We start from the raw sequence: 17,436 nt of genomic DNA on the forward strand, positions 1-17,436 counted from the left end.
CTCATTTATGTATTTCATTTTTGTATGTCTGTTATTCAGAAATTTTAAGAATAAATTTCTTATTTGCAAGGAGTTGTAATTATGCAAGCGAAGTTTTAATAATTTAAGAGCTTTGTAGTTATTCTACAAGTTTAATAACTGTTAAATACTTTACATTAGTACATTGAGCTTGAATTGTCGATGTATGTCCAATATTAACTGTTATTTAATCCTAGATCGAATTTGTACAAATTATTTAAAGTAAAATTAAGTTCTTATTTTATCTTGTCTTATTATTAAATTTTACAAAGTATTTGTTTCAGTTTTCACTTGTAAAAATTTATAATTTCAAAATTGAAGACGAATTTTTATGAAAATTATTGTATGCTTTTCAACAATTTCGCTTTTATAAGTGATGCATCCATCAATTATTAAATTAATTGTAATATATATTAGAAATTTAGTCCGGTCAGTGATCATTACATTCGATTGTAATTTAAAAATAACGAAAAATCTCAAATATAAAAAATAATTGTAATACTTGTAATGCGCAGAGTTGTATATAAGTTTACAATAACATAGCGTTACACGTCTTTGAAATAAAATTATTCCTGTATGTATTAAGCATTTCGTAAAACAAGAGAAATGCGAGTACATTGATCGCTTAGAAAGATAGCAGTTCATATTGATTAATTGATGTATGTATAAAGATCAATAAAATAGGAGGAAATACTATTGAATATGTGTGCGAAATTTTACCGTTTTAACTGTTGAAATTTGAGTGATCGAAAATGGCATGTAAAAGAAAATATTACTTCAAAAATTAAGAATTAATTTTAATTTCCAATAATCATAAAGATTAATTCGAGAAACATGATATATTCCGCAGTTAATTGATGAAAACATCAATTTCGATAAACTTCGTGCAATTTATCTTTTATTTTTTAATTTTTCTCCATAAGATTGTTACTTATTGAAATATTTTTAAAAAAAATTTCACAAATTCGAACGTGCTTTGCATTTTTGTTTTATTCATGATACTCGTAGATCTACTTTATAGTTTACAGCCTCTTTAAAAATTACAGACTCTTGTCTGTATCAATAGTTTGTAATGCAGCACTTTTCTCTTCAACAAGTGAAAATACTGCTTTTAAAAACAATTTATGTAAGTACTACATTTAAGTACTACATTTAAGGATTGCATACATTTAATATGAACAATTGATGCAGTTTTTGAAAAAGAGAAAAAACATAATACTTGATTTATGGGTTAATTGCGTCAGTTAATAAAAATAATTAAATTTATTTAATGGCATGGAGTTTCCGGTTAGCTTTCTGAATTTATAAAAATTTGGAAAAGTCTGCGGTTTCAAAATATAAGCTGCTAAAAATTCAAAATTTCCAAATTTCAAGAGACGATAACTTGAGAAGGCGTGGAGGTGAAAAAATATTTTTCTAACGAAAGAAACTATTTACCAATATATAAAAGCTTCTTAAATTTCAGACTGTTACAACTTACACGATATTAAAAATTTTAAAAAACTTGCTTAAAATAACGGTTAATTTTAGCAGCCATTTTGCTTTTTTAATTAAGTTTCTAGTAAAGATCTACGAAAGAAAAGATCTACGTAAGTACGAAAACTACGTATTTCAGCTTTCTATCTTTAAGGGTGCAGAAATTTTGTAAACGGAAACACGGAAACATAAAGTGTCAAAAATTCATTTTACAAATTTCAAGAGGCGATAATTTGAGAGGGGGTGGAGATGGAAAAAAATTTTCTTCTAACGAAATGAACTATTTGTTAATTTCTAAAAGAACCTAAAATTTCAAGCTTCTACAGGCTAGGGTCTAGAAGAAAAACCAAATCAAAAATTTGGAAAAAAAGAACTTTAGATAACGGTAAATTTGAACGGCCATTTTGTTTTTCTAAATATTAACTATAGTATACCGCGCTAGGGGAAGCAAGCCACTGCCTTTCTGCGTTTGCAAAATTTCAAAAATGTTTATGGTTTCATTGCAAAAAATAGTTAAAAAAGGCCATTTTTAGGGTTTTGGAGTGGTATAACTTCTAGAAGGCTGGAGATAGGTAAAAATTTTGTTCTACGGAAATAAGTTTCTAGTAAAGTGCACGGACGGACGGACAGAGTGAAACTAATAAGCACTTTTTTTAAAAAAAATGTTCGGAAAAAGGCTAAAAAATCATACATTTCTTCTCATTAATATTTGAAGCCATACTTAAATATATATATTAACAATATTTTAATTTTTCTTTCTGCATTGAACGAAAAATAAACGTTCAATAGAATTTCAATGGCTTACTTCAAACATTTTATAAATGAAGCTTTTTAAAAAGTGTGTATAATATCGTGAAATATCTTAAAATATTAAACTTTTTTTTACTTAAAAAAAGGAAAAAATAATAATATGAGACGATATTTAATACAGGTAATTAAATTATCTGGGGAAGATACGAAATTTCATATGAATATTAAAATAAAATTTTTTTTGCATCAATTATGCATAGTGAGAAAGTAAATTGAATTCGAAGACTAATTTAAAATTGAAACGAATCTCAACTAGTCTTAGAAAAAAAGCTTGTTGCTAGGACCCAAAATATTTCAAAAGTTGTCTATTTCACTACTTTATGACATAATTTATCTTAAAATTTCTTATAGAACTCATAGAATTAAATTATCACAAATTCCGTATTTTGAAATTTTTCCAAATTTTAAGCGATTACAGTACCTCCGTTGATAATAAACTTGCACAGTATAAATTGATTAAAATATCTAGATTTATTCATTATGAATTTGTTTTTTACAACTAAACAGCAGACGTTATGATTTTGAAAATAATTAATTTATTTATCATACAATTCCGAAAATAGTTAAAATAATATACAAAACATTTTACACTAATTACAAGCCAAGTTTATAATTATCGTAATTGAAGAAAATTGCATAAAATCCACGTGAAAACAACAACAAATATTAAATGTGATAAAATAAACCAGATTGAAAATTTAAATGGTCCTTAATGTCAAAAAAAACAAGCAACAAATAAAGCGCATGTTTTTTTAACTTCCCTTATATTCCATTTGAAAACCAATTTTTTTAGCAAAAAGCATTTAATAGTGTGAGAATGACCGGAATAAGAAAAAACAAAAATCAAAAGGAAAAATAAATGAACATATCATAAAATAAATGAACGTGAAAATAATAACGTAATTTAGAATAGTATACACACATACATAAGAAATGTAAACGAATATTCGCAGTTTTGAACTAATTTTTTTTCTGTTGTTTTGTTAGTCATATGCCTCTTTCACTCTTATTCATTTAACTTCAAATATTTTGCATTTTACATTTTAAATAAAATTAAAAAAAATTTAAATTTCTATTCAATTTTATGACCTAAATTCTGAAATACAGGTTTCGCATAAGGTCTTTGATCAATTCCCAGCAAAAAACTGCCAAGGGGACATATACTCATTTTCGAGCTACAACCTGTTGAAAAAAAAATATTAAATTTTTTTCAGCTAGTTCGCTAGGATTTGATTTTATAATAAAAATTTGCCAAGATATATTTACAATTTATATCTGTTAAAGTTGACTGAAACATTTTTATATGTTTTTAAAAGATTGGGACATTAAAGTACGGCAATGATTAGGCGTTTTTAAAAGTATATTTCAACGACGTCTATGTATGTTTTGAATTTGTCAGCGAAAGGCCTACACTAACATATAATAGCCCAATTTTTAAAAATTATATATTTTCTTATGTAAACATGCATAGAAATTATTACATGGAAATTAAACTGGAAAAAAAGTTTGTATAACAATTTCAAAAAATTAGCTATATAATGTTCATACTTACATATTTATGTAAGTATATATGTAAGTATCAAATAATTTTTATTTCAATAAAAACGAGGAAAAACAAAGTTGACCGTGTCAACTCTGTGATACCCGCACGAGTTTGATATATTAAATATGCCATAGATGACTATTGGACAGGCTATGACTTCCAGTTGTCGTATTACCATATTAATTAATGCAAAATTTCAGTACTGTCTTTTTAATATTTTCTAAGATATGGCCAAGCTACAGTTGAAGTTGTATGGCTGCTATCGCAAAGAGCCAAGCAATTTCAATGACTTTTATTATTCACATTGACCTTGCTAATATATTCGTTTATGTGAAATTTCAATATCACAGTTTTTATAGTTTCTGAGATATAGCCAAATAACTTTTGAAGTTGTATGGCAGCTACCATAAGGAGCCAAGCAATTTCAACAATTTTTATCAAACATATTGGCCCTACTAATATATTTGCTAGTATGAAATTTGAATATAACGGTTTTTATAGTTTCTGAAATATAGTCCAATAACTTCTGAAGTTGTATGGCAGCTACCAGAAACCAAGAAATTTCAACGAGCTTTATTAAACATATTGGCCCTACTTATATATTTACTTGTGTGAAATTTCAATATCACATTTTTCATAGCTTCTAAGATATAGCCAAATAAATTTTGAAGTTGTATAGCAGCTATCTGAACTAGTACCCCGATCATGTCCAATTTAAATACGGCACTTACTAAAATAAATCATTTGTGAAAATTTTGTTAACTTAGCTCAATTATTTTATGAGTAATCGCTGGGACGGACAACAGACAAAGCTAAATCGATTCAAAATTCGACGCTAATCAAAAACATACAGTTGAGTCTATATCTCAGAACATTATTTCTTAGCGTTACAAACGATAAGGCAAGTTTAGTATACCCTTCGAACATACGTTCGTACGGGTATAAAAATGATAACAGTTTAATTTTACAAAATAGGTAGTACGTAAGTAAAACCGTTTCAGCCAGTGTAAACCGACAGAATAATACCCTGCACTTTAGAAATCTGAGTTTAAAAATTTGTATTTGCAATATCTAGAATTAACTTTCATTGCTAAATGGCTATTATTAGAACCTGTTAAAACACTCATTAGAAACTTCCGTGATAATATGTCCGACCTACATATAAGTGGATACAAGACTGACAAGTGTCATGATATATAAAATTTTATTATAACAATATTTAAAATTTTCTTTTGGAGTAGTATGTCAGGTACCTGAACGTGTCAAGTAATTCCACCAAAACTTCAGGGTTATATCTTTCCTAAAATTGGGCAAACGATTGCTAAGTTTCATAAATCTGCCTTTCAAATATTTGAAAGTACCTTTTGGAGTTGTATGGCAGCTATCAGAATCTGTATAGCAATTCCTCTAAAATTTCAGAAATATCTGACGTATAATACACCCTTGCAGATAGAAAGCAGAAATTTCATACGTACATAGATCTTTATTAAAAACTTATTTCCGTGCAAGAAAATATTTACCTATCTCTCCCCCCTCTGAAAGTTATAGCCCCTCAAAGACCTAAACATGCTATTTTTTGACCATACACATAAAGGAAACCATAAACATTTTTCAAATTTTGTTAACGCAGGAAAGTAGCATGGGGCTTTTTCTAACGCAGCATAGCATAACTAAATATTAAAAAAACAAAATGGCTGCTAAAATTAACTGTCATCTTGAGCCCGTTTTTTCGATTTTTTGATATTGTTTTCATTTTAAACCGTACGTTTTAGGAGTTTGAAATTTAAGAAGCTTCATTAGAAGAAATTTTTTTCTATCTCACCCTTTTCAAGCTATCGCCTCTTGAAATTTGTGAAATTTTAACTTGTGGCACCTTATATTTCCGAAAATGCAAGCTTTTACTAATTTCTACAAATGCAGAAAGCTCAATTAAAAAAAAATAATTATAGTTTTTAATGCCATGTAATCAAAAAATAGAATTATTTTTCTTTAATTAACCTTTAAATTCGAGTATTAGGTTAAAGCCTTTTTCAATTTTTTTTTTTGTTTTATATCAAAGATTGCTGACATTGTCATCCTTAATGTATGCAATTTTGAAATACATTCGTATATGAATGAAAATAATTTGAATGTAGTACATAACCAGATTGTTTATAAAAGCAGTATTTTTACTTGTTCACAAAAAACATTATTTCACAATTATATTTCATAATTTTATTGTGATAATTCACAACAAAACAGAAACTTTATAATATGTCCTATTTTTACAAAATTTTTTAAATTATATAATTTTTAGAAAGAATAATATAATATTTTTCTAAATTAATCTTTCGTTTAAAAATCAAAGCTTGAAATTCTTCAACAAAGTTTTCTTAAGATTTTTTAAAAACCTAAAACCCTAATATTTTTCTTTGGAAAATTACTTTTTAGCATTTTTCCAAAAAAATTTTGAAAAAAAAGTGCTTATTAGTTTCACTCTGTCCGTCCGTCCGTCCGTCCGTCCGACCGTCCGTCCGGATATTTGTTAATGTCTTTTAGACATCAGTAGGCTAATAAATCGAACATGGCGGTTCGATTTATTAGCCTACTGATGCTAAAAAAGTTCCGGATCTTATTAATTTTTTTATATCTAAAGAATTCCAGCAAACTTGGAAGAAGATTTTCATTTGAATTCCGATCATCAATTTCTGAGATATAAAAAATTAATTTAAAAGTTGTTTGGTAGCTACCCGAACCAGTACCTCGATCACAGCCAATTTAAATAGAGTTTTGATATTTACTATTATAAATCATTTGTGAAAATCTTGAGAGCTTAGCTCATTTAGTTTTTGAATAATCGCTGGAACGGGCGAAGGGCAAACATGTTTGAATCTACTCAGAATTCGACGTTGGTCAAAAATATATACTTGAGTTTACATTATTCTTGATTACAGGCCGTTATTTCTTAGCGAAACAAATGGTAAGGCAAATGCAATATAACCGGCGAACATACGTCCGTACGGGTATGAAAACAATCTTGAGCGAAAATTGCAGAGCGTAACAAGATTCTTTTTGTTGTTTTACCATATTCTTGTTCGATAACATTTGATATATTTCATTAATTGGATCACATTATAATTTTATTAATTGGATCTCAATATATTTCATTAATTCATTAATTGGAAGGATTAATTTATTTAAAACTTACCAATTGGGCCAGGCTTGAGACACAATTTAGTTAACCTGAAAAAGAAATTATTTTAAATGAAATTTAAAGAGAATAATTACACATAAGAATTTGATAACTATTTAATTATAAATGCTAAAATATTGATAATTTTTTGTTTATAAAGTAACCACCAAAAACCAAATTCAAGAGTTGAAATCAAACTAATTTAACAATAAACGTAAAAGATTTTGTAAAATTCAACCCTGTGCCATTGCAATACTTAAGCACCGAAATATTATATTCACTTTTGCAGCAACGCTGAAGTAACTCTTATACACAGCTATATTTTATGTTTACTTTTTGACTTCGCTCATACTTTTTTAATTACAAATTTATTCTTTTTTACCAACAAAACTATTTCAATAATACTTACACTTTTGCATTGCACTAATTTTTTTTTATTTCTAAAATCAAAGACAAAAAGCAAAATGAGTATGTAATAACTATTTATTTAAACTAAATTATTATTTCATATATTTATTGTTTTGAGTTAAATGTTTTACAAATCAATACCTTGTTTTACTAAGAACACGTTTTATCTAATCAAATTATAATTAAACTGATTAAATAAAAATGAGGAAAAAAAATATAGAAATTTTCTTTTTCTGTTTGACTTTTACGCCCACCATAAAATTTCAACTTAAATACCGAAATTACAGTGGAACTTCTATATCCTGAACTCTCTAAGTATCGAAAAAAGCTTCGAGGTAAAGAAACTTCTAGTTAGGAGGATTCCCAATAAAAAATACGAAAAATATTTTTTTACTTATACAATATTTAATTAAGATATGCTCTCTTAATCATAAAAAACAATAAAGAAAATAAAATAAATAATTACAATAAAGTAGAATTTATTTAGATGCAATATTGCATTAATATTTTGTGTGCTATGCATTAATATGTATTCGTATTGCATATTTTCATTTGACGGAAAAAATTCTATTCCTTTTGTTTGATGTTTATGCTTCAATTTCGTGTTTTGGTAAAGTATACTCATCACTTTGTTTGGGTGAACTCTTTATTTTTAATTAGGTTTTGTTGGCGAGATACTTCCCCGAATTCTATTTTAAACTGAAATCTTTTTTTTCCTCACTTTTGACATCAGTAATTAAATTGATTTGATATTCATTGGTTTAATTTTCTTGTTGGTACTTTACTTTAAAAAGTCAAAAACTGATAACTCATATTTTACGTACATAAGTTCCTTATTAAAATTTTACATAAACATATTAATTGTGTGCCAAACTCACTTCGAGTTAAAAAGATATGCGTGCTCGAGAAACTGAAACATATGAATAATATATTTCAAAATACTAACTAAACTGAAATAGTTTGAGTTAGAAAAAAGTTCGTGTGATATATGTAAGTAGAGTACGAGATGAAGGAGTTTGACTGTATGTTAACAATAACTAGTGATGATTGTTTCTGTAATAAACAAAACACACATTGTAAACCTTTTTGAATTTTTATATTAAAAAATATGTATACGTATTTTAAAATTCATAAAGAATAAAATAAATGGTAATTATTTAAATGGAATATTATTTGCGTTTAAAGTGAAGCTTCTCAATATATATTTTATTTATTTTACACAGGGAAAATCAAATTTTAAAAGCATTACAGGTTGCTTTTAAAAAACTTTCTTAGGCAATTTAAAAATTAAAATTTTTTGATATTCTCAAATGATAAAAAACAAACGTTTAAAATTGTTTGTAAATAAATTCTATGAAACCGACTATTATATACACTTAATTAAGAAAATATTAACTTGTTAGAAAAAAGCTCGTTTATCAAATTTTATAATTTTCAATTTCTTTTAATTTCGAGATTTTTATGTTTAGTTTCGACAAAATATTTATTTGATATTTTATTTATTATCCCATTTTAAAGATTTATAACAAGTAACCCTATTATAATTTTTTAATTTCCTGCAATTATAAAAGTGTGACAAAAGACAAAAATGTGATTAACTCAATTAATTGTAAACACTCAATTTCAGATTTTCTTCATATGTTTTTCACACTATTACGAGACCAAATCACACTACTTTCACACTAATTTGGGAATATGTTGGTCTATTTCAAAGAATTATAAATTCAAAAAAATTCATAGTACTGGCACGTTTACAAATTTTAAATAAAAAAATTCTTACAAATCTGTCTGATGGGGACAAAAGTTGGAATGGGTCCTAGTCAGTCTCACATTTTCCTAACATGTGAAGCTGAAAATGCTAGGAAATGCCGTCTGAAAACATCAGCTCTGCCAACAAATTCGACTCTCACCTCCTAGAAAGGAGCAGTAAAAAACGAAAAGCGGAATCATCTCCGGAAGTGGTTCAGGTGACGATCAACGCTGAGAAAGCGGATGTTCCTGATTCCAAAAGTCGAGGCGATGTCACGAAAAACTCTAGGCCGCCTCCAGTAGTCATAACTAATGTGGTTGACTATAATCAAATAGAGTCAACATTGAAAAATAAGGACATCAATTATAAGGTTAAAATGATGAATAACAATCAATTTAAGCTTGTTGTAAATTCCAAAATGGACTACAGGAATCTTACTAGAGCCATGAATGGATCTGGACTAGAATGGCATACCTATGAAAACAAGCAGGCCAGACCAATAAAAGTCATGGTAAGGGGTCTTCACCCCAGTTGTAAACCGGAAGATATAAAGGAAGACCTAAGCTCTAGGGTTACAAGATCTTAGATGTAACCAATAAAATTAAAACAATAAAAGAAAATGGGAAAAACATTATGGTGCCTCTACATAAACATGATGAAAGTTAGGATAGAAGCACTTCGAAAGGATAGGACCATTCCGCAGTGTAAAAGGTGTCAAAGGTATGGCCATACACAAAAATATTGCCAGAGAGAACCGAATTGTGTTAAATGTGCAGGCACGCACTTAACATCAGATTGTAGAAAGCCAAAGAGTACTGCTTATTGCTTGGAGGCTCACCCAGCAAACTATAGGGGATGCCTTGTAGCTAAGGAACTGCAAAAACGTAGAAATAAGAACAGCAACAACAACTTGAAGAATTCTGAACGGCCACCGAGGCAATTCACTTCGAGAATAGTCTCAAAAGATGTAACATACAGGGACGTTCTCCAAACGAAAACTGATGACGGTGGCACGAGCAATAAAGCAAGGGCCAGTGGCGTGAATGTTTTGTATAAAATGCAAAATATGATGCAGAACATGCTAGATATGATGGACAAAATCTCTCAGAGATTGAGCATTTTAGAGAGCGAAGGGAAAAAGTCGAATACCAAAAGACCTGGTAAATGATGGCACGAGGTAATTTTAAAATAGCAATATGGAATCATGGAATTGCAGTGGTATTGCAAATAAAAAGGACATGCTTGAAGTTTTTCTGCATACACAGAATATAGACGTGTGCCTCGTAACTGACACACATATGACCTTAAGAAGCAGGATTCGGTTTCTAGGTTATAGAATTTACAACTCGAACCATCCTGGAAATATAGCGAAGGGCGGAACGGCGATAATAATAAAAGAAAATGTGGTACATTACGATCTGCACCAGATGCAAACCGAGGGAATGCAAATGACAGCGGTTCAGATTACTTCGACTAAGCAAAAATTTAGAGTGGCTGCATTATATTGTCACCCCAGATTTAAAATTACGGCAGAAATGTTTCAAGACGTTCTGACAGACCTAGGCAATAGATTTATGTTGGGGGGTGACTTTAACGCCAACCACACTTATTGGGCTTCAAGGCATAATTCAACTAGAGGAAGAGAACTTAGGACAGCAATTGGGGGCACGGGGTGCCTTTTTCACTCTACTGCGAAGCCAACGTATTGGCCAACCGATGTTAACAAGTGTCCATAGATTTAATAGATTTCTTCATAATGGAACGGATTGCGAAAAATTTCATCGAGGTGCATGACAACTACGACCTTAACTCCGATCATTCGGTGGTTATTCTTGTACTTAACGAAAATATAGTTATGAAAAGAGCGAAACCTGCGCTGACAAATGGAACTACAGATTGGTCAAGATTTCGCTTAGAGATTGAACGACAAATAGATTTAAGGAAAAGAATAAGAACGACCCAGCACATAGATGAGGAGGCCGAAAACTTTACTAAAATTATTCAAAATGCGGCTCAGTGTAGTTCCAAATTTAACGTTATTAGAAGGGGGGGCATTAACTATCCCCCACATATACTAGCAAAAGTAAAACGAAGCAGACGGGCGAGGAAAAAGTGGCAGCAAACGCGTGATCCTGCTGGTAAAACCAGATATAATCATCAATCGCAGCAACTAAGACGCTGTATTAGAAAATACAAAGAGGACTAGGTTGCTGATTATGTTCAAAATTTGACGGCGTGTGAGAAAACCAATTACTCACTGTGGAGGGCAACAAAGAAAATGAAGCAACCTATCAAACATCTCGCTCCTATTAAAAACAAAGATGGAACGTGGGCAAAAACTGACAAGGACAAGGCAAATGCGTTTGCGGATCATTTGGCTGATATATTCTGCCCGCATTTCAGCCGGGGTGTGTATGAAAATGAGGAATCTGCTTTTGTTGGGGATAGCGTGACTATTCCAATTGTCAGGGAAAGAGATGTTATAGAAGAAATCAGGACTCTTAAACCTAGGAAGGCTCCAGGATTGAACTAATAACGGCCGATATTTTGAAAGAATTACCCAAAAGGGGTATAACGATGCTTACGCGCCGGAACCACTCAACCATAAATCAGATTCATAGAATAACTGACCTAATAGAAAATTCACTGGAAGAAAAAGCAGTATGTTCTATCATATTTTTGGACGTAGCCCAGGCCTTCGATAAGGTTTGGCATTGTAGATTAATAAAAAAACTTAGGCGATTACTACCAAGGCAGTATGTTGACCTGCTCGAATCTTACCTGACTAATAGGGTATTTCGAGTTAAACAAGAAGAGGGGTACTCTTCGCTTAGGGATATCAAGTCGGGGGTACCACAGTGGCGTATATTGGGCCCGATATTATATTTGCTATACACGTGTGATATTCCTGAATCGGAAGGAGTGACAACAGCTACATTTGCTGATGATACAGCAGTTATCGCAATTGGACGAAATGAAAATGAATCTACACAAAAATTGCAAAGGGCCAGAGATGAGATCTCAAAATGGACTAGAAAGTGGAATATAAAACTTAACGAGGTGAAATCAGTACATGTAAATTTCACTAATAGGAAAATTGACAATTCATTTTCGGTTCAAATAAATGGCGTCTTGATTCTGTCCGCAAACACGGCGAAGTATTTGGAAATGACGTTGGACGCGAAGCTCAGATGGAAGGAGCACATAAAGAAAAAGAAATCTCAACTAGAGGAAGAATACGGAAAGTTTGAATGGCTTTTGACAATATACAACAAAGTTTTGATATATTTGACAAATATTTAAGCCTGTCTGGGCTTACGGTATTCAGTTATGGAATTGCGCTGCGCAGACTCATATCCAATCTATACAAAGATTTCAAAATAGAGTATTAAGGGACATTGTAAACGCCCCTTGGTATGTCCGTAATGCCGATATACACAGGGATCTCCGATCCTAAGTGTCACAGACGAAATTAAAAAGCAAGCAGCCAATCATAAAATGCGTTTATCCAATCATGTCAACATCGAGGCGGCTCGATTGGTTGACAATCAAAACTTTGTTAGGAAACTTAAACATACGAGACCTCTCGAGTTAGTTTGAAGCTTTTTATCTGGAACAATGAGTACTTAGTACGCTTTGTGCCAGATCAAAGGCTTGTAAATAATCAAAAAAGTTAGAGCAGTCCTTTCCGACTAGTTTTATAGTTTATCACCCTTCCTCTCGTTTAAAAAAAAAAAAAAAAAAAAAAGAAATCTGTTTGAGGTTCGTTTTCTATGTAACTGGATTTCTTCTTTGTTCTAAGTTTTTTTTTGTCCTGGGGCCAAACATTGATATTACTTTGTTCACTAAAATTAATACAATAGGAAAATAATTTATTTATAATACCTAAAATAATATTTTTATTTTCATTGGCTTAGAAATTTTTAAATTAAAATTTAATTTAAAGTTTAATTATTAAAAAGAATGAAGCCCAACAAAAACTTTTGTGACAAAACACTTAAGCAAAAAATAAAAAAAACAATCTGAGGTGGTGAGCACATAACAGACCGGAATGTGTATTGCCTAAAGAGTAAAATGTATTTCCTTTCACTTTTAAGGAAGTCACTTGAAACTTGAACAGTTCCTTTCAATTTTAAGAAGATCAGCAACCTTTTAATTAACATAGGTAGAAAAGTGTAAATTTGGCTCTTAGTAGAATTCCACTTTGTGCCACCCGAATTCCTTGAAAAGTATAACAATTAGTTTCTCTGGTAACAACCAGAGCTCAAATATCAAATTTCAAGAAATTCCATCAATCCGTTCCGTAGATATGGTAAAAAATGTAAAATCAGGCCTTATCTTTTAAAAAGATTCAAAGATTCATTGTTTTAATACACCGAATTTGAATATTAAATTTTCTTTATATACACAAAAAAGTTATATGCTAAATCAATCCGTGTCAAAATAAACTGACATATAAAATTTCATCAAAATCGGTTCAACCGAACTTGAGATACACGATTGCACACACAGACCGGCAGACCGACATCTCTCTTAAAGTAGTTTGTTCACGATTCAATAGTATGGAGAAGTACGTTCACATCGAAAACTCGCCATCCACTTGGTGCCGTCACATAACCTACTTTATTGTATACAATGCGATGGGTAAAAAATCATATCAGTGTCAAGTTTTAATTTTTTGGTTATACTTATTTACTTTAGTATTTCTGGATTAATCTTTAATATCAATCGTACTCAGTTTTATTTCCTCTAGGTATACTCCTCTAAATAACTGGCAAAACAGTGTTATGTAAGTATTAAATGTGCCTCAACTAATTTTCATAAATCTTAAGTGTGTCACATTACATGACCTATAAATACAACAATGACCATTGGAAAATTATAAATAATTATTTAAAATAAAACTTACGTACGTTCTAGATTATTAATTAATAATCTAAAAAATCCTTTATTTCCTATATTAACTTTGCATGACGTACATGTTATATTTAAATATAAAAATAAGGCTATATATGTATGTAAATGAACATACACAAACATGTGCAAATAAAAAATCAATATCTTTTTTTCTTTCTATAAATTGACATAGTTATACTAGACTTTTTGCTTTTAGCAGTATTCTAAAATGTGATTCAATTGGGCTTTACAATGTTAAAATATTCTATAAAAAATAAAATAAAACACAATTACTGTGGTGGCACAGTGTTATGTTAATCAATATGCCAATATACACACATGCACACATGGTTTACAAAATACCACATTTCCCTTACTAAAAATTTGCATAAAATGTAGATTTAGGTTTTAAATATAAAAGCGATGTCTATTGAAATTATTAATACCATTAATACTATATATAAGACGACCAAACTCAGAGAGTAAAAAAAATAATTTCCAAATTTGTATGAAAATCGTAAAGAGTTTTGGAAATTATTTGTGTGTAAACCAACTGACTAGTATTTTTAATTCGGCTAATTCTACGTATTGTTTGAACATTCATTGATTAAATTTTCAAAAAAAAAACATCGGTTTGTAAATTCACTAGCGAAATTCGTTTAAAAAAAATTAATTGTAAATTTGAACGCATTCGATCTTTCTTGTCTTGCAAAAGGAAGGTAATGAATATCAGAGAAAAATGTTTGATTTCATTATTAAAAAAATCCGATTTGATCAGCACATAACTGACCTCAATATACATTATTAGTATTAATAAAGTATGTCTTCTTCAGTAAAAATGTTACAGAATATTATAAAAATACCTTTTAAATACTTCTTTTCAATTTTTAGGGCTTTAGTAAGCTTTTAGTTAACATACCCCGCAAAATGTAAATTTGGCTTTTAGTGGAGTTTTGTTTTGTGCCAACCGAATTTCCTCAAATGCTGGCCAATTAGTTTTGGCAACAACCAGAACTCAAATATCAAATTGCAGGAAATTCTAACAATCTGTTCCACAAATATGATAAAAAATGTATATACGGTCCCTAGCTCGGTTGCCGAGCCCCGATCGTTTCAAAAAATTTATATGTTCATTGCTTTAACGCTCCAAATTTAAATATTAAATTTCAAGGAAATTGATTCATCTTTTCTGTTTGTATAGGCAAAAATCTAAAATTGGCACAAAAAAATCCAGTTCGTAAGGCCTAAAGTTGATCAATCCGAGACATAGCCAAAACAAACTCGCATATAAAATAGACATACCGACCGACCAACAAGTTGATAAAAATAGTTTATTTACACTTCCCTTCCATGGAGAAGTGCGTTCCCCCCGAAAACTCGATATGCAAAATTTGTTGTCAACACATAACCTACCCCAATGTATACAATGCGGTCGATAAAAATCTGATGCGATCAATACATAATCCGCAATGTATATTGTCTAGATTAGTGAAAGTATTACAGAAAATTAAGAAAAATCCCCTTTAAACAATTCTTTACAATTTTAGAGACACTAGTAAGCTTTTAATTAACATTTTCCGATAAATGAAAATTCGGTTCTTAGTAATATTTCGATTTCTGCCATTCGCCAGCTGATTTTGGTAACAACCAGAATTCAAATATTAAATTTCAAGAAATTTCATCAATTAGTTCCGTTGATATGGTAAAAAACGTAAAATCGGCCCCCATTTCGGTTTTCGATGCCTAATATTTCCAAAAAAATTTGTAGGGTCTTTATTTTAGTACTCAGTATTTATATAAATTTTAAGAAAATTATATTTAAGGCAATAATCGACTGATATCCTTAAAATTTTATATCCTTGTAAATTTTTAATATGCGTAAAAATGTAAAATCGGTCTGCAAAAGGTTTCGCTTCCCGAGGCGTAACCTATCCATACAGTAGATCAAAGAACTCACATTTAAAATTTCATTAAAATCGGTCCAGCAGAATACACGCGTGCACACACAGATCGACATCTCTCTAAAAACAGTTTTTTTACATTTCCCTTCTATGCGTTCCCACCGAAACTATTTTATTTAATATATTTTTGACCTTTGAAATCATACTTAATAAAATGAGAATACATACTCAAAAATTTAACAAAAAAAGAAAAATATTATTCAATGGGAACACTTCAGATACGGTCCTAGTCAGTTAGGCGATCAACCAAGTTTTTACTTTACCTTTACTTTTTACAACCCTTGTATTAACTCACATCGGATGTTTGAGATTTTATAACCAATTTTTGAGCTATTTCTACATGTCCGATTGGTGTGCTTCAAATTGTGAATGGAGTCCGAAGTTCGATAACAATACAATATTTTGGTACTTTTTTTTCGGGTGCCCCCCCCCCACCCCAAATTTTACGAAAAGTTCTCGAGTTTGCGCCTACAAATATATTACAGCATGGACGTTGAGCTCTGCTCGGATCGATGAGCTTTATTGTTTTAATTTTTCAGAATGCTTTGAATACACAATGACATTAGTCATTTTATCAAAGTCATTAGACATATTACATAATTTTGAGTAAATTAAGCAATTTAAAGTATTAATATTCTTAAAGCAACATAAGTAAAAATTGAATGCAATTATTATACATTGTCGATTTATAAAACTGGGGGAAATCCACCTTCTATGCCCCCCTTCTTCTCTGAGCAGATGCTGAGATAAAAGATATGTATTTTTAGATAAAAGAATATTACTGTAACAATTTTACTTTTATAGAAGTTTGAGAGTGTCGGACAATAAGAGATCCAAAGCTTTCTATTTCTTATTAGAAATTTTGTGAACAGGCGCGGACGAACGGATAGATAGATTGAAAACACAAGCAAAGTTTTCTCCACAGAAATACAACGCCATTTCAATCACAAAATGAAATATATGGGTAACAGCTTTCAACTGAAATATATGTGTAAAATTATTGAAAAAGTGCAATCAAGACAAAAAGAAAATTTATTAAATTACTTGGAAATTTTTTATTTCTCACGAAACACAAGTCGATATAATTTTAAAGTTCATTCGACGATAAAATGACTTAATTAATAATAAATTTTTTAAGTTACACGTATACACATAAGTGTCTGTGAAGATAATTACACAAATTCGTCCATTTTATTATTCATAAGAGTAATAAAAAATTAATATTTTTTACAATAATTTAGTAAAACTTTTAAAGTAAAATATGGCAATTTCAAAGTAGTCTGGTCGACCATCAAAGTTCAATGTTACAATTTAATTTTCTATTTAAATTTTATTATATAAATTCAATTAAAATTAAAAAAAAAATATAAATTAAAATAGTGTCATTTATGAAAATAACTTT

The 17,436-nt window shown here is 29.9% G+C and overlaps 1 protein-coding gene across 17 annotated transcripts in view; it reads right to left on the reverse strand.

The window, feature by feature from the left end:
- Positions 1–17,436, reverse strand: part of LOC129615394 (EEIG family member 2) — a 105,609-nt gene that overhangs the window by 26,318 nt on the left and 61,855 nt on the right. For 16 of the 17 annotated variants that reach the window (XM_055530577.1, XM_055530567.1, XM_055530571.1 and 13 more), the window contains one exon: positions 7,035–7,069. The gene's annotated coding sequence lies outside the window, so the exon portion shown is untranslated. Of the gene's footprint in view, positions 1–7,034; positions 7,070–7,428; positions 7,471–17,436 lie in introns of those variants that run through there. The other variant, XM_055530575.1, reaches the window with a different exon arrangement.

The sequence above is a fragment of the Condylostylus longicornis genome, unplaced genomic scaffold (assembly GCF_029603195.1).
Source record: "Condylostylus longicornis isolate FDR11 unplaced genomic scaffold, ASM2960319v2 ptg000135l, whole genome shotgun sequence".
In the NCBI taxonomy this organism is placed as follows: Eukaryota; Metazoa; Arthropoda; class Insecta; order Diptera; family Dolichopodidae; genus Condylostylus; species Condylostylus longicornis.